Raw genomic sequence first — 18,569 nt, forward strand, 5'->3', positions numbered from 1 at the left:
GCCAGGGCCGGAGGCTCTCATTCAGTTGTTGCTCAGGGGAATCTTTGTTTGTCCTCCTGCAAACCCTCGTCGTCTTCCCTGGACGCTGCTGATGGCCCCCGCCCAGCCGCTCCTCGACCACGTTTATTAGGGGGTGAACTTCAATCACTCCATCTGAACACCCATCCCGACCCACTGCCGGGTCCCTGAGCAGCCCCTCCGAAAGCCAGCGGCACCTGAGGCGGCTCATCACATCCCACCCTCCCGCACCCCGGCCAGCGCCCGTCCGAGCCCCTCCATGTGCGCTGGCCGGGGTGCGGGCGAGGAGGCACCGGCCAGCTCCGGCTGCGTGCGTCGCCGGGAGCCGGGAGCATGGCAGCACACGCAAATCCCCGGGCGCCCGCGGGGACGGAGGATTTGCATGCAGCATTTTTCCATCGCGTGTGTCAGCACCGCGCTTAGCCCCAGCATCGGAGAAATGGTCCTTGGCAAGCTGCTTGCCCTTTTGGTTTTTATAGAAACGGGGTAGAGCAATAGCAGAGAAGGGTTTGAAAAAGCCAAACACAATATATTTTAACCAGAAAAAAAAGAAACAGTATAGCTGATTTAAGTTACATTTTCCTTTCAAAACGCTGTCTGGCCTGAAAGTTTATTTGCCAGTTTTCTAGCTGAAGGAAATCCAGGTGGACGTGCTATAAACCACATCTCACATTAGCTTAACAGTGAAATAAAAATGAGCGCCCCTTAATTAGTTCACCGCTGTTTGGTTTTGCTTGGGACAAGGAATTTTTTTCATTTTGGGGAGCCATCCTCACCCTCACCTTCAGCAAAGCCGGGTGTAGGAAGCCCCGAGCAGTGACCATGCCCATTCACCCCGACGTGCCACCCCGCTGCCCGGAGCTAATGGCGGCTGAAGGCGGACAGCCACCCCCGCCGTCCCACGCCGAGGTGACAGCCGCCGAGGACGTCCCTGGGGTGGCCGGGGCAGCCGGCTGGCACTGTGCGCAGACCCCACCGTAGCAAAACAACTGTGGAAGATTTAGGGTTAGGAAAGGAGTGGACAAGGCGCAGGGAGAGCCAGCGCTGCGAATGCCTGGCGTGGCTCCCGAGGAGCGTTTAATGGAAACCAGACTCCTACGGACCAACGTGACTTGTCCTCGTACACGTACGGAGCCTTGGCTGAACACCAGCTTCTGACAAATCCTATACAAACTCGCAGGACGGACAGCATCGGGTACTGCTGTGGTATGACGGGTGATGTTATAATGATGGGGTGTTTCTTGGGAAATTAACACAGGGTGACTCTGGCAGCTGACCCCGCCGCAGCAGCGCCCGCTGGCACCACGGCCACCGAGGGAACAGAGGATGCTCGTGCCCGGGGGGCTGTGTCCCTGCGGGGGCCAGCAGCCAGGACAGCACCAGAGCCCGGTGCAGAGCATCCCCACCCACAGATACTTGGCGGAAAATCGCCCCTTCCCTCGGTGGCACCCGAACGGTGGCGTGGTGACACCGGGGCCGGGGAGAAAGGGATGAGCCACGGCCACAGGAAAGCGGCTCGACAGCAGGAAGGGGCCACTGCGGCCAGCAGCTGGAGCCGGGCAGGAAGAGATCGGCTGCGTGGAAAAACAGGGCTACATCTCCACGCTGGGAGAGATAAGCCCATATTCTCCCTCGTTTTAACAAACACTCGGAAGTTCCCCCCCGATACAAACACACAGCTGCCAGTGCCCCCCGCTTTGCACACCCGAAGCCTGGCAGCAGGGAGAGGGTGCGGGTGGGAGAGAGGCGGCGGCAGGGTCAGCCCTGCTCACGCAGCGCCGGGAAGGCGTGCGGAGAGCCGGGCCGTGGCTGAGGAAGAACGCTGTGCTTCCAAGCCAGGGAAATCACCGCAAACTGCACGCAAAGCCTCACCACCGCCCGACAGCCCCAAAGGACCCTGCCTGCTCTTGGTACGGCTCAGCCCGTTTCCCTGGAAATGCACCAAAATGAATTCGATCAGGAATCCTCTAGGACTCCTCTTCCTTAATAGTGTTCAGTAAGCGATGCCAGCTTCCACAGTTTGCGGTCACAATAATTTACTCTTCTAGTAAAAATAAAGTCCCATCTCTCTGCACAGAATAACCCCAGCCAAGCTGCGCCTGGCCGGAGGGAGGGAAGGAGTGCCAGCTACAGCGCACGACTCTTAGGAGGTACACAAAGAACTTTCTGGTTGTATTTATGGATATATAAACACATCTCCAGAAACTGCAGCTATTGAAGGATGTGCCCCGCAGCCTGTTCAGCAACGACCTAGTGGGGATTCTCATTTCAGCCTTTCACAGCCACCACAGGTAACCAAAGACTACAAACAAAAAAAATGTGCTACCTTTGCAAAAGCCACCAGCCTCTGAAAAAGCACGGATTACAACCAGGAGCCCTAAAAGAGGTTGTGGTGCTGCTTTTCCCCCCCAGTGCTTAGAATTTAAAACAGAAGGAAACCGTCGCCGCAGGACAGACCCCTCGGGGGGATGCAGCCCCATGCACCACCTTGCACTGCCACCGGGAAGAGTAGATGGGGCTGCAGAACGGAGCATGGCAGGGCTGCTCGAGGGTCCGCGATGCTCGAGATGTCACAGATGCACGTCGTCGATTAGCTTTGCACTCCTCAGAGGAGGGTCACACTTATCTGAGTTTCTGTCGGTGTGATTGCAATGGTCCTCTCTTGCCAAGAGAGGAAACCACAACCCTGAGTACACGGGAACAGAAGTGCCAGTGCCCACCCGCTGGCGACAGCTACAGGGACCACCAGGATCTCCGTGCACCGGAGAAGGAGGGCTGTGCTCGGAGTGCCTCATCTAACACCGCAGGGACACAACGTGACGCTGGGTGTAACAGATGCAGAGAGAAAGCAGCAAGATTTTCAGAAATAAACACTTTAAAAAACAACAAAAACCCTCCTACTGTGTAGAAGAGCAGGCGCAGAGCATAGACTTCCCATCTGCCAGGACCAGACTGCCAGTACCCTCGCACAGGTCATTCATACCTAAATATCCCCTCCCTGACCCGATTATTTTACGTCTGTTAGCTGTGCAGCAGTTGGTAAAGCCAGGACCGCCTCTGCTTCTCCCTAGGACACAGCCAGGGGAGAATCGCCGCTCCTCCAGGAGCCCCGGGGCCGAACGGGCAGCGGGCTCAGCAGGTCTTTGGCTAATCCCCAGTCCCGCTCTGCTCCCTGAGTATCGCACTGCAAATTAAGGAGAAAAAACAAACAAACAACAAAAAACCCCACACCTCATCACCATAGCAATCATCGGCCAGTGACATTTCTAGAGGAAACGCAGTCTTTAATTTGACTCCAACCGAGCGCAGGTACAGCGCGGCATGGACAGCTGAACCGGGATGGGGCTACGGCGTCCCTGTCAAGGGACGGGATGCCCCTGCCCACACTGGAAGGCGAGAAGCAACTTTAAGGGGTCTCCCTGCCTGTGCGGATGCACGGGCAGTTAGGGGAAGAGCAGCCAGAGACTACCACGGGGAACAAGCCGCTCCTAAGCTTCCGCGCCTGCCAGGCCCACAGACCGCAGCGCGGAGGCGCCCTGCACAGAGCAACTTCCCGACAGCTTCAGCAATCCATACAGAAAACCCAAAATGATTTTGAGCTATGGCAATGCAAATAAACAGATGGAACGTAAGGAGGAGCTCCATTTTTGTATTTTGCTTTCCTCTTCTCCAACTTGAAGACAGAAATATCAAAACCAGCCACACACTTTTTTTTTTTTTCTCTCAAATAAGCAGACAAACAAAAGACAATAAAAGTTAATTCTGTGCTTAAATAAGAGCATTTTAAGCCAAGGAAAAATTTTAGGGTTAGGAACTGAACTCTGGAAATCCAGTTTTTCAGGGGAATGTTGCAAGACCCTGATGCACAGCAGCTGAGGATGCACCTAAATTTCTTCCCAATGCTTGGTCACTATGGAACATCTTCTACTTCCTCATGGAGAGCTGAGGAACGGGACATGCAGAACACGAGAAATACCATTTTTCCTCCAGCACGCAAAAGAGAGGGCTGCGATCCCTGAAGGGAAAAGAATGTGCCCATTGTTACCAACTCCCACTGAAGAATTTCCCAGGGAGTTGCATCATGAAGGAGACGGAGTTCATCCACGCTGCCACCCCGGAGACGGGGTTCTGGACGCGGTACCCGACCTGCCGCTTCCAGGGGATTCTCTGTACTTGCAGCAAAGCTTTACGAGCCAACACACAAAGTGTTTGGCCAAGGGGCCGGATTCTGCTCTGAGCTGCTCTATTTACACAGCATGTACTAACTGCACGAAGTCCCCAAACATTGTCCCACCAAAATAGCTCAACTCCGAATTCAGGGAAGTTACCCTGACTGAGCACAGATGTGCCCTTAGGAACGCGGGTAATGAGTCCTGACTCACGGAACACTACACTCCTAAATACTCTACAGCTGCTCGAACACAAAAACATGTTGATTTTTTCAGATGCAGGAAAAAAAACAATCTTCCGGTCAGCCTTCTAGGTAGTCCCAAATCTCCACAAGCATCTTGCGAGGAAAACAGCACTCCTGTTACTCCATAAACGAGAGATGCTTACCATTAGGTAGTTAAAAAACAGCCCGGTACAGCGCAGACACTGCTCTGCATTAGCCCACAGCAAGTTCTTCGCGAGTGCCCGAAGGCTTTCTGGATGCCGTGGGGATTCAGAAATACTGACACGTTTCACAAAGGCCATTTTTCACACACTGACATGGGTTTTCCACTTGCCAGCTGTAAATGGCTAGCATGAACTTCTAAAAATAACTTGCTATATTTAGCTGTGCTTTACAAATCTCTTGCAAAGGAATTTACTGAATGTCTAATACTTCTGTTACATATTTATCTCTTCTAATCAGTCCTTTATCGACCGAGTCTTTTATAAACTGCCACCTCACTATCGCAGTCGATCTAGCACAGGCTCCAGGGAGAAGAGCAGGGCTGTGGTTCAAGCACAAATACACTTTTCAGTAACTCTCCCTACCTGGTGGCCTTTTGCTTTGCAAGCTGGTTATCTGCCCTCTGTACCATTACCTAAACTTAGACATCACCCTCCCACTTTTCCCCCGCCTAGTTTCTGTTTCCTGTCCTAAACCTAATTTTTCATTCCCATAAATTCTCCTCCTTGCCCAGGCAGCCTTGTGGTAAGTGCACAAACTTGCTCGACAGGCTTATTTTATTTACTGTTTAATTAAAAAAAAAGACCAACACAGCAATTCTTCACGCTTATCATATATTCCTTATGCTTGTCTTATCTCCCTTATTGACTGACAGAAACCTGCTCTACCGTACCTGTCACCCTTCAGAAAAGCTGGCAAGCCCCACTACGCCGGATCGAAGATCAAGGAGGTGAAACGCACCGAGAGGCTTTTCTGGCTGCCACGAGCAGGAGACTGAAGGCTTCCTCCCCAACAGCTCAGACGTTAGGCATTGTATCGGCTCAAAACACAAAACAAAACGCAAGCAAGCAAGGTTGGAAGGACAACAAAGTTTTGGGGTATATTGGTTTGTTTTAGAGAAAACTGGAAGCGAGTGACGTGGGTTGCAGCTTCTGGGGAGAATGACGCCCGTGAGCTGCGCTCTTCCCCTACCTCCGATTCAGCGAACACTAATTATCCAGCGTAGCTTTTCTTCCCTAGACCTTCACAGCGACAGATGCTGCTGATCAGCACGACGAGCACGCAGCAAAGCCACATTTTAAAGCAAAGACAAGGAGCAGGCCATTCTCCCAGTGACACCCACCGGCTTGTGGTCGCTTCCCAGGGAGCGGCACTTGAGCCTGTACTTTTAATGTTTTTATAAAGGACAGTGTACAGACTCATTTTTTTTAACGATTTTTGCTTCTGAAACACCAGGACAGCTATGATCTTAAGCGCCCACGAAGCGCAGGACCCTTCAGCACAGCCTCCTCCCCGGCCCGGCCGGGACAGCACGCACACGGACACCTGCAACAGCAGCACGACAAAACTACCACAGGCATCAGCACTGCACCTAACGCTCCTCGTGAGGTGCGAAAGGTGAAACCACACTTTGAATGCTTGCGCTCCTCAAAGGACAATTTTTCACCTCTGGCATTTTTCTGGCCTTTCAAACCGATCTCGCAGCCCTGCAAAGCTGGAGGAGTTCCTTCAGCGAAACTGGAAAAAGACACGCGGCAGGCAGCCCAGAACACGTGGCTAACTGAAATGGAAGTTAAAAAAAGATTAGCAGCCTTAGAAATCAGCAAAAGTGTTGAAATGCGCATTAAGAAATACTACCACTAAAATTTATCTCAATCATATATGTCATGACATCCATCCAGTATGTCAGAGGGGAAATGACCAAGGTTTCTCCATTAATTTTAACCCCAGCTTTACAGACAAGTTGGATTAGGAACAGCTCCCACCGCCCCAGAAAACCAAAGGGGCTGGCGAACACCCCTCTGCCGGCAGCGCGGCTGCAGTCAGCCCCTCTCATACGTTATTTCACCCCAAACTCTCCCAACAGGAATTCCTTCGTTCGCAATTCAGCTCCCGGCAAAGCCTGACCGTTTAGGAAATTACCATTTTTTGTACTCCGGCTGAGTTAAGGCGATGCGGAGGAAAACATGCTTCATGAAGACCACCTGACCACAGCACCCAAGGGTGCCACAAAGCGACGCCTGCGAGCACCGTGCTCGGCACGGCTCCAGGGCAGGGCTGACGCAGCCCGCGGTCGAGCTCTGCGCCTCGCTGATACAAATGAGCGCCACACAGCACGCTTCCAGCGTAAGACTCAGTTTAATCACTCAGACAAGCTCCGACAGGAATAACTATTTTTTGTGCAAATGCTCAAAGGGTCGCAGATGCAGAGAAGACTTCACCGAGGAGGAAAGGCCGCTGCAACCCTTTGGTCCACCACGGACCAACACCCAACCGCGGGGGCTGGCTGCTGCGACGCCCGCGTGAATTTCAGACCACCCGCTGTCCAAATCCAACCGTCACTACAGCAGTGAACCGCTCCGCGCCGCCCTGGAGCGTAGGAAACTCGAGCGAACGACGGAGAGCCTGCTGAGAGCCGCGGCACGAGGGGAACGCTGCCCGGCTCCCCAGCTCCGCAGGCACCAGCGCCGCAGAGGAAGGTGGTGCCGGCGTTCCTGCGCTGGGGCGGTCGGCAGCTCCCAAACCTGTTAGGGGAGGGCTCCAAGGGCTCCAAAGCAGCACATGGCTGCTTTCCTTGCAAACTTCAAACGCAGAGGCTGCCGGGCGCCTGCCCCTTGCAGCAGAGCACGCGAGGCTGCCGACGGGCGCAGGGACGGCGGTGCCAGGTGAGCCGTGGCTGCGGCAGCTGGGCGTCACTGCGGGGACCGGGGCTGTAATTCAAGCAGGCGGCCAGATGGAAGTAGGGTGAGGCTAGCAGGTGGCCCTGTCTGCTCACCTATTTATGTAGCTATCCGTGGAGGGCAGTCGCCTTTTCTAACAGCCTTCCCCAACCCTGGGGACAGAGCCTAGGGATGTTGAATAAAGGCCAGACTCTTTGAAAATTAAAAAAAAACCAAAAGCTGAGCCATGGAAAGCAAATGAATTTTCTTCTCCCTTGGGAGGAGCGAGCTGCCGAGGAGGGGCTGTGCAGCCCACCTCCCGGGGCCATCAGGAGAACCTCGTGCAAGGCGGCTGGTCGGCAAGGACAGGGCAGAGCTGCACAAATCCTTGCGGCACTTCAGGCCGCCCGGAGCTCCCCGGCTCCGAGAGCAGCCGAGCAAGCTTTTGGCACGGCTGCTTTGGCGTAAGCGGCAGGAGAGGGTGTGCTCCAAGAGCTGCGGCTCCCTGCTGTACAAGCAGTACGAACACAGGGAAAACAAACACGAAAACAACAGACTCTTATCCGGGGCAGAGCATTAGCAATCCCCACAGAGATATCTTATGATCTGCAGAGCCATCAGATGCATCTCATTTCGGCTTTCCAGCAGCCACCCTTCCCAGGCAAGGGCAAGGCGAGTGAAAACCAAGTGCTTTTGCAGGCGGCTTCAGCGAGCGAGCGGAGCCAGCGGCTCGCTCCCCCGGCACGCGATGATTTCAGAGTTTCCTTCGATAAGGGCACAGAGAGGGCCAGGCCGGAGGCCAGATGAGTCACACACGGCACAAGGGGAAGACTCGCGAGCAGCTCATGAGCGATCCGAAGCAGTGCAGTGCGGGGAGGGACGCGCATCCCTCCTGCTCCAGGGCTGGGAGCCGCTGCCAGCACGGACACGGCCCGTCCCACGCCAGCCGGCACCGCCCGGGAGCGTTCCCGGGCACCTTCACCCGACCAGCACCGGGACGGCCCGGACCCACCCGCCCTGCGGACCACCGTTAGGTGGGCTTCGCCGAGAGCTACCCCACCTCTGGGCACCTCTGCGAGCCCCACGTCCGACGAGGACTCGGGGGTCTGGCTCTGTGCCTTTGCCACAGAGGGTCCTCTGACACCCTGCAGGTCCCCAGTTCATCATTTGATGACGCAGGAACAGGTCATGTCCCTTGTTCTCCATTTTCACAGCTACGAGGTTTAGTAAGATTAATAAAATTACTCTTCTTTTAAAAATATCTAGCCTCAGCACTTCATAATCAGTCTTGGCTGGAGGAACAGGATAAAAAAAGGAGAGAGAACAGACCGCAGAGAGCAGCCTCAATTCTGGGCGTTACTTATATTTATAAACTTTATCTCAGGCTATTCAGCTGCTCTTATTGTCATTTGAACAACTCGTGACTGCACATTCACCTGTATGGAGAATTCGGTGACAAGAAAGGACACCAGCCACAACAGGCAGTGTTTGAACGTGCCCCAGAAAGGAAAAGCTAGCACGACCGAGCGGATCGCCGCTCCTGAAGAAGCCCAGCCGACCCGAAGAAGCTCAGCTCAGTGGAGAGGAGTCTCCAAGGCAAACCAAAAGCCAACGTGGAAAAGTCCACCATCACCAAAACAAAAACGAAAACTTTCCAAAAGCTTTTTTCTTCATACGTATCAGAAACTCAACTAGAAGGTTTACACGGTTTGAAACATTTGCTTAATACTTGGTAAGAAAAATAACTGCTGCCTGCTGAATTTCACCAGCAGTTTCAAAGGAGCTTTCATTTCGGTGTGTTCAACGTCTGTAGAATAGCACCGCTCGTTCGCAGGAAGGAAGTTTGTCCTTTTGCTCTATAAACCTCACAGTTCTTCAAACTGCGCAGAAACTCTGCACTTCTGAAAGCCAGTGCTGAGGGCCACCGCTTCGGCAGCGCTGCAGCCCGGCACCCACGGCATGCTCTCGCCCCTTTGCCCCTCGGGGAACGGGCCGTCTTGGCACTTCAGCTCCTCCTTGCAGACCGGATCCACAGCTGTGGGCGAACGCAGGACGCCACATCTGTAGTTACCAGTGTGCTACCAACAGAATTAATAAATAAAATATTCCAAAAATTTCTCAAGAAAAAAGCCAGAAAAGCTGAGTCTTCGCATGGTGACTCAAGAGGAAAGTCTTTGGTCAGCAGCAGCGCTGCTGCGAGCCCGTGGGCTGTCAGACACATTACAAAACATGGATAACACCCACATCCTCCCAGGGAAGGAGCCAGGAAAGGCAACAGAGGATGGATGAAAAGCTCTTCTGCATGTCTCACGCATGGCAGAAGAAAAAATGTACTTAAACACGTGAAAACGACTTAACCTCTTGCCCCGGCCCTTTGTGCCGACACATGCGGGCGAGTTATTGGGAAGCGTATCAGGGCACTGATCGGGCTGGAAAAAGCCATCGCAAAATACTGCGCATTGGTCTGTTCTGAGCCGGCCCAGGGCTGGTCCACAGCCCGTCCACCAGCCCCTGCGCTGGCAGGGAGCGGCCTGGCGCGTGGTGCTGCCGCAGCAGGGACGGGAAGCGACCCCAGCCGATACTCCTGCCCTGGGCTTCCCATCAGCAAACCGAGCCCTGGGCACTCCTTGTGCGGGTGACAAGGACATGGACGGAGCAGCTGTAATCAGCAGAAGCCAGCAGTTCCTGGGGAGGAGGCCGGGGTCCCCACCGACGCAGTTCGGGGGGCAGACCTGGCTCCCAGGGCCAGCAGAGGCAGGGAGGGGAGCGAGGCTGCCTCGGGACTCCCTGCGCCCACGGAGCCTGGCACCGCGCAGCTCCCATGGGAGCCACGGCCGTGCAGCCACGCCGCCCTGCCACTGAGCCCGGCGTGTCAGCCACACGGCAAAGCAAACACAGCGGTGCCAATGCGCAGGGCGAGCAGGTTGCTTCAGCCTGGAGCAAAATCTAACAAACACACATCAACGAGCCCCGAAACAAGGGGTAAGATATGCCTCGCAACTGGAGCAGGCAGATACCGTGCATGCTCCTCGTCTTTCCTGCCTGCATCTGAAGATACGGCATTGGCGGCTGGGAGGAGGGTTGGCTTTTTGGAAGGGTTTTTTGTTCTTTTTTTTTTTGCTATTGTTTTTTAGTTTCTGGTTAAAGCATGTCTGTTTTAGATTTGCACCAACTTGGGGCCCTAGATTCCGTGCACAGTGCGTACAGCCCAGGAAAATGAGCTGCTTCATTGTCTGCCGGCTGCAAAGAGACTCCCCTCTTCCTACCTGTCCTGAGGACGCCCCGCAGAGCACGGATGCTCGCCAAGGAGAGCAGAGAGCAGCGCCGGCAGCACGCGAGCCGAAGTCCACTGCGTCGGCATACAGACACAGAAACTTTTTTTGCAAGTTGAGCATCGCTTTGGAGCTGCTGCAGGGGACAGGGAATTTGAACTCCCACTCCACTCAGAGGCAGAGACGCGAGCCCATAGAGGAAAAAAAGGTGATGTGATTTCTTTCAGTGGAAGGCATCGCATTTGGTGGATATCGTTATGCACATCCTATTAGGTCAATGACGCCAGAGTACTTCCAGTATCACTTCTGTAAATGGTATTGTGTGTTACCAGTACTGCAAAATACTGTGGTCTCTCCCACATACAGATACACACACACTTTTTATCTACTCGAGGCCTCCCAAGGGCTCTGTGTGAATAGCTTCCAGGTGCTCCTACTATCACCTTTGCCATAAGATGGTGCAAACCACAGCGTGCAGTGCTGTAGCACAGTGATACTCAGGAGCACATAGGTCTCTGAATCCTTAAGACAGTATTTTCTTTCTATTACTGCGTGCTTCTCTTTTGCAGAGGATCCTGGTTCCTGGCTAAATTAGCATGTCCTCGATGTCTTTAACTTACTGAGTGTAATTGCTCTAGGTCTAGGAGGTGTCTAGGTCCACACAACATCACCCTAAAGCAATTCATTGTTTTTAAGCTGGATATAGGTCTGATGTCTCTACAGGCAACTAGAGCTGAGGATTTAGGAGAAAATTTTTAAAGTTATCAGCAGTAACTGGAGCCCTTACTGGATGAAACCCCCAGTGAGGACAGAGAAGACCAGCAAGGAGCGGACAAGTACAAGGAGAATACATTACTGCTAGAGGGGAGTGATGTATTTTCCAGCAAGTCATTTTTCCCCTGCGAAAGTCCAGAAACAGCTTAACACTAGCTGCTATGGCGTAATGTGCTCCGGGAGAAAGGGGGAAGGTGTCCCTGCAGCAGTGAGCCATCCCTTTCTGGAGAGTCAGCCCAAGGCAGCTCCCCCCAGTGCCACCAGCACGGGTGGAAAACCAGGTCCACAGTGAAACAAAAGACTTCAGTGACGCTTCAGCGGGAAAGCGTCAGGGAACAAGCAACATATCTGTGTCTGCATTTCTCCTCCGCGATGCTTTCCCCAACCTCCTTCATTTGGAAAGTGAGCGAGGGGCAGCGGGGCTGATACCTGGCTGAACTCAGCCCCGCTCCAGGCAGGAGCATTCAGTCGCTTGCTCCGTCTGCAGCTCCGGGCACAGGTTCCCCGTAGTGCTCTGCAGCCAAGCAAGATGCTGAGAAAACAGCCAAGAAGCCACTTTTATTTTTTCCTGTTAACACACCCCCAAGCTGGTATATCAACGAGCATCATATCCAAATGCAGGGACAGCAGACCAGCCAACCTAACGAGACCACCGAGATCGTATTCAGCTGACCGTACCCAGCCAGGGCCAATTCTTTGTTTTGAGAGCCGTGCCTACTGGTACAGGGTCTGACCCTGCATCTGTTCAAGTCAAGGCTCGGGTACGGACTGCTGCTGGGGCACAGCACCAGGAGAGGGCAAGGATACAATCGGAGGGGAAGGAAGAGGACAGACCAATTTTCAAGAAGCCAGACCCACTCCGCAGCAGCTGCATTACCGACCCAGGGCTCACGCCTTCGCACTCGCCCAGCCCCTGGCATCAGAGAAACTGCTCATGCAAGTCTTGTTTGGACTCCAGATTCCCCGGGGTATACTGGGCAGTTTAACGAGCGGCTTTCCATGAGACAGAAGGCCTCTGTGTATCCACACGGACGATTTCTGTGCACATCTTCATTATTGTGCCATATGCTGGCTCACAACTAAGCTGTCTTTGTGGGACAGGATATTTTTAATGCCAACGCCTCGATGCCAAGCCCTGCCAGGAGTACAGAGCTAATGTTTGCCTGGAGAGCCGCAGCCTTTCCTGCACCAGCAGAAGGGCATGCGTGGGACAGACTCCTTCCTCTTCCCCCTTTTCCAGAGCAGCTTTAGGTTTGTTCGGACATAGGCAAAACCCGGTATCTGGCTCTAAGACACTGTAGTAACAGACTCAAGCCTTTGTCTCTACAGACTTTGCATGAACCAGCACACAGGGTTTCTGCAGGAACCGGGCAGACAGGCGCTGCTTTAATCTCATTAAAATACCACGTTCTGTCACCACTCTGCTTTCTACACTCCGAAGCGTTAAACCCTCAAGCACCACCTCTAACAACAGCACAGAAACTTGTCGAGAACAGGTCTGCCATGCTGGGGACGCAGAGTCCCCCGAGCGAGGTCCCCCACACAGCGCCGCAGCACCAGACCTGCAGGGAAGAGGATGACGGTGGGACCTTCCCTGGGTCCCCCATTTTCCCCATTTTAGGGGAAAAGCCCACCCAGTCCCTTTTGTTACAGACTGTCATGTGCTTCACAGGCGTAGACGCCTCTACACATTCCTTTATAATGTTATCCTTCCATGATAAAACACTCGCACTGCCTGGGGAGGCTGGTTAACTGACATGCAAAGTCAGAAGCAAACTGCAAAGCTTTTTGCAGTACAGAAAGCAAGTTCAAAACCACGTATGCAACATTTGCATGAGAACTCAAAGCTCTTCCAGCTTCAAAGGACAGTTCGCACCATTGCAGCACTCGTACATTAATAAAAAGAGCCTCAACTTGACATTTCTCAAACTCCATTTCATATCTAATTGTGAGAGAAGATCAAAGACCGGGGAAATGGATGGTTTTGCATTACCACACACACAGCAGAGTGCGGCGAGCAGGAGAGATTCCCAAAAACCCGACATACTGAGCCACAGAAAGAAAATGATGTAAAGAAGCCATTCTTACAACAACTATGGTGCTACACAGTCACCTATTTCTGACTTCCTTGCTTGGGCCCTCAAGCACGCAGCCGGCAGGGAGTCTTGTCTGCGACACCAGTGCTGCCCACCACGGCATGGGGCTTGCGAGCTCCGGGACACAACCAAGCTGCTGCCGGGGACGGACCCCCGGTGCCCATGCCCAGCCCTGGCCAGCCCGAGGGGACGGACACCACCCGAGGGGACGGATGGACGCCAGCCCGGCACGCTCTGAGCAAGGCGGACCTTGCAGTTTCCGTGGGGGCTGGCGAGGAGTGCCGAGCTCGGCTTTTGGGGGCGAGCAAAGCAGCCCCGGAGCAGCGCTGGCCTACGGAGCGCCGAGGAACCGTGCCGCAGGCGAAGACGCCGGCCGGCCACCCCGGCCCCGGGAAGGAAGGCTAACCGCCCAGCCCCTCTCCCGGCCAGGGCCAGGCCACGGGCGGGCCTCAGCACTGCCAGCGCAACGTGCGGGACCAGCACCGTCACGTGGCACTGCCAGCGACTCTGCATACTGCTGGCACGAAAAAGAAGGGATGCAGCCAACTTTACAACAAAAATAACTCATATTTCTGTCTCAAAGTAACTTATTTGCTATCGCTGACTTTCATGCCCAAGATTATTACAAATGAACAGTATTTTTCTCTGCTTTAGTCAGTTTAATTTCTCATTTGGCACAACCTTCTATACAGTCATCTCATGGTGTCCCACATATAGTCAACTGTCAGGGGTTCGTCAGTCGGCAAGAGAAAAAAACCACGCTTAAAGGCAGCAACTGTGTGACTGTAATCACACAAGGACCCGCACCAGGACGCGGGGAGCTGCATGGCACTTGGGAGGGCTTTACCCCCGGTATTTTATTTATTTCAGCTGCTAACATGTCACAGTCGGGTGGGTGGGGTGGAACCAGTTTCTCTTAATCCCTTGACAGGCAAGAGGAGTTTAAGGCACTGAAGTGCCTCCCTCATTCGGGTAACAGCCCCCCGCTTCGGACAAAGCCCTGAAGCTTCGGACAAAGCCCTATCTGCTCTGCAGAAGGGGAAACCAAGGCACGCAGCAGGCCAAGGGGAGCTGGAGTTCCCCCTTACTGCCTCCCTCCTCTGCAGAGCAGGACAGCAGGACCAAAACCACGAGCACGCGCCTTCCTGTTCGTGTGAGCCGGGGCGGCTGGGGAGGCACTTTCTGCAGCCCCCAGACAAGCCTCCTCCAACGCACGTGCTTTGGAGCGGCACGAGCCACGGCTGCTGCTGGAAGCCCTCCTTCAGCCCGCTCCCCATCCCGAGCTAACCAGCGCAGGAGCTGCTCCTGGCTCTGCCCCACTGCAAACCCAAGGAGGCAGGGCTTTCCAGGGACAGCTTCCAGCGCTGGCCCCTGAACAACTGCGCCGGGCAGAGTACTCCCTCCTGCTTCTCCCTGCAGAGGAGCAAGAGGCGGGGAAGCCCTGCTGCCTGGGAAAGCACTTACCCCGCGGCCCTGGCTGCGCTTCCAGCCTCTCCCCGGGTTGTGGAAGGGAAGGGAACGGGAAGGAAAGTTCAGCTTTTCATTAGAAATGTGAAGGGAAGCTGAAGTTGGCGGATTCCTGCAGAGGAGCAGCAGCTCGGAAGCAGATTAATTTCTTCACCGAGGCCCACGTCCCCCCACCGTGGGTCCCCGCTGCCCTTGCCTCCCCATCTGGGAGCTCAGGAGCAGCAGTTTCGGCTCGGCGGCCGGCGGGAGCAACGCTCACGAGCTGTGCCGACAGACGGACTCCCCGGCAGGGACAACCCCCAGCAGATCTCCACACCGTGGCATCTCCTGCGGGAAGGGGGGACTCGCCTCTCCTCCTCTCCAGGATAGCGGGTGGGCACCCACGAGCAGGGTCCCCCCAAGCCTTCACTCGTCTCCTTGAGAAAGCGCCAGGCACCTGCACCGCTTACACGTACCACACATGGGAATCACTTAGGGAAGGGGATTAAACAACACTTCATCCAGATCAACAGGAATTCTCCTCTGAGGAAGGGCCCAGGTCACAGCGAGCCTCGAGACGGCTGGGTGTAAACACCAGTAGACAAGTCTGGAGTAAAGACGCGGCTGCCTTAGAACTGCTCCCCGCAGCACATCACAGCCAGGTCACGCTCGCCGTGATTCACCGCTCGCCATCACAGACCATTGCCACGGATGGGACGGACGGGCTTAAAACTGGGAAATCAAGGGAGTACGTGCATTTGTAAAACACGCAATCCATTTAATTAAAACAGCGCACCTACCAGCTAGACATATAGCACTGGAAGCATTTAATGTTATGCATTTACAATTCCATGGTACTTGAATGACTTGTTTAAAAAATTTGCATTCAAGTTCCCATATTAATTTGCTACAAATGCGATTATGGTGAATTAATCCACCAGTAAAAGGGCTACAAAAAAGTCAAGAGACATCCAAAAATCTCAAATAGAAGTCACTAGAGTAGCACTTATTAGACGCTGGATGCCTAGCTTGTGCTGCTGACATAATAAAGTGATACCAAGTGGGTTTTCTCTTTTTTAGCTTCTCCAAACGCTGCTAGAACACTCCTAATATTTTACTGCCCAGCAGGTAGGCTGAGACAACCTTAACTGGCCGGGCACTTTCAACAAGAACGCTGCCAGCAACCAAGAAAAGAACAACATGAGCGCTCCTCGTATCGCAGACAACTCAAAACCACCCGGCTTCACCCCGAGCAGGAACTGTGGGTCCTGCAGAGCTCCACGTAAAGTCATGCTCACTTTTTTCCCTATTACTCGGCAAACGGAAAATAAAAGACAACTTTGGGCAGTCTCAGGTTTTTGAGTCTAAGCGTGGACTGTGTTTGTGGCAGAACACATAAAGCCCAGCAGACTGTTTTCCCGCAACGGGGAACTGCATTTCTTCTCTTGGTGGCCTGCATGAGCGTTGCTGCGCTTGCATAATTCACGCGGATGCATGTGTTTGTATCCAGACCGCGCTGCACCCCAGCCTTTTGTTCGGCAGCTCCCACCACCACGTGAGGCTGAAGAGCCGGCCAGCTGGGACGGCAGGTGTCTGACGTTTCTACAAGTCTGAGCAAAACGGGGGATTAATTTGCTTTAATCTTATGGGGGAGTTTATTCATTAATTAATCAGCAAATGCGCAGACAATATATACACCTGTAAAGTCACCAGAGGTCTGCACTCAGTGCCGTGAGTCAATACCTTGGAACAGTTTGGCCAAAGGTTTAACCAAGAGGATGCCTCACCCATCAAAAGGGTAAGGCGGAGGACAGGACCTCTGGAGAGGTAACAGCTCCAGTCGGAACAATCATCAGAGTTAACCCTTGACGAAGAAATCTCACTCTCTCTTCTGGTGAGACTATCGTCAACTTTGCTTCCCAGCTGCTGAGGGACACATCCATCCCACAGCACTGCCAAGGGGCAAAAAGGAATCATCAGCCATCGCTGTCACCGACCGGGAAGCAGGATTTACCAGCTGTCAGCCAAGGCGTTTAGGCAACGGGCGGCGAGCAGCCCCAAATTCCGATCCACAGTTCCATATGGGCAGGATTCAGAGAGGAAGGCCTAGAATTTTTTTTTAAAGTTATCTGTTAACTAAACGGGAGGGGGTGAATCCCCGGGAGCTGACGGAAGCCCCGGCGGGTATCGGCCCCAGCACCCCCCGCAGCCATGCCCAGCAGCCTGCTCCGCCAGGCCACCCCCCTGCCTGCTGGCTCAGCTGCACTCTTAAAACAGAAAACAGCACGAAAACACCCCCACAGCATTTCTGGCAAGAAATTTGGGGTTTCCTCAGTCCTAGGGGGTTATCTGTGCTGCCTGGGTGTACTCAGTTTCCTTCTACTTCTCCCCTTCCTCCTTCGCCAGTCTCACTGGGACGGGTCTGCTGATCCAGCAAAATCCCCTCACATCCCTACTCCGAGCGCAGCGTTAGGGTTTACAAACATTGAAAACAGAAACAGTTTTGACCAAAGTGATGAAGAAAAGGCAAAGTATTTACATTAACAAGCAGGCTTGTTAAAATCCCTCTGGTTTTCTTTTTTTTTCCCTGGACCAAGCAGAGATTTGGGGGTTTTTTTTAGTACATTTTAGCATCTTACAGCCCTGTGACGTCTGCTGTTTCAGTCATACCAGCTTTTGTCTTCACTGTTTTCCAGATGGGCAAACACAGGCTATTCCAGTCATGGCCCTGATAACAAGGAAGCTCTGAATGATTCTTAACAAAAGGGCGGCAGCTAAACCTATTAATACCGACTAAAAACCAACCAGCTGGCAAGAAAACCAGCGTATGATCAGAGCCTGCCCCGCTGATTTTTTTATTTGTCTTCACTTGGCCTGATGCAGGTGCAGCATTCACGGCTGCCGCGCTGTCCTGTGCTTTTGGCCGTATTTTTATGCACATTTATATAAGCGGAGAAGACGTGAGAGACGACACAGGAAAAGTGTATCTGCAGCTCTGGGGGAAAAAAGGTTCTAAGCAGGAGGACAGGTCAGTAAAGCGTTAGAGGCGCAGGACGGCGCGGTTTCCGATGGCACAGCCTGGTCCAGGTACCTCCGATGGTCGCAGTCAGTGCTTCCGAACAAGTGCCTGCCTTTAAAGCCAACGCTGCAACTGGCGTTTAATTGTAAAAGGTTCTCACCGTTGTTACAAAAAGAATAAAACACCCCCAACAAAAGAAGGTCTAAAGACTGTTTCTGGGCAGAGCCCTCATTCTCGCAGCGGGCCGGCCCAGGGAAGCAGGGCCGGGCGACGAGGTGGCCGTGCCGCCCCGGCCGCGCTCCACCCGTTCTTCGGTGAAGGAAAATCGCCGAGCGCCTTCCCCGAACGCGAGATGATTCTCCCCGAGCGAAGGCGGTGCCTGGCAGAGCTCGAGGGGCTCGGCAGCCGCTGCCCTGCCGTGCCGGCGGTGCCGGCCCAGCTCGCCCGGACGGCGGGGTCCGGCCCGGCCCGGCCCCGCTCCGCTCCGAGGGACGCCCAGCCGCGGCCCGCCCCGCCGCGCCGCCGGCGAGGAAGGCAGCTGCCGAGCGCCGGGGGCCCCGCGGGAGCCCCGCCGAAGGTGGGCTTCAGAAACCCGCCTCTGCAGGGCCGTGCTCGGGGAGGAGAAGCCCCGTTCGGCCCCGGGCAGGCTGCCCGGACCACCGCCGGCAC

At 54.1% G+C, this 18,569-nt stretch overlaps 1 protein-coding gene across 6 annotated transcripts in view; it reads right to left on the minus strand.

Annotated features, from left to right (window-relative positions):
• The window catches only part of OPHN1 (oligophrenin 1), a 69,309-nt gene that overhangs the window by 50,134 nt on the left and 606 nt on the right, over window positions 1-18,569 (minus strand). The window lies entirely within an intron of this gene.

The sequence above is a fragment of the Ciconia boyciana genome, chromosome 12, assembly GCF_034638445.1.
Source record: "Ciconia boyciana chromosome 12, ASM3463844v1, whole genome shotgun sequence".
NCBI lineage: Eukaryota > Metazoa > Chordata > Aves > Ciconiiformes > Ciconiidae > Ciconia > Ciconia boyciana.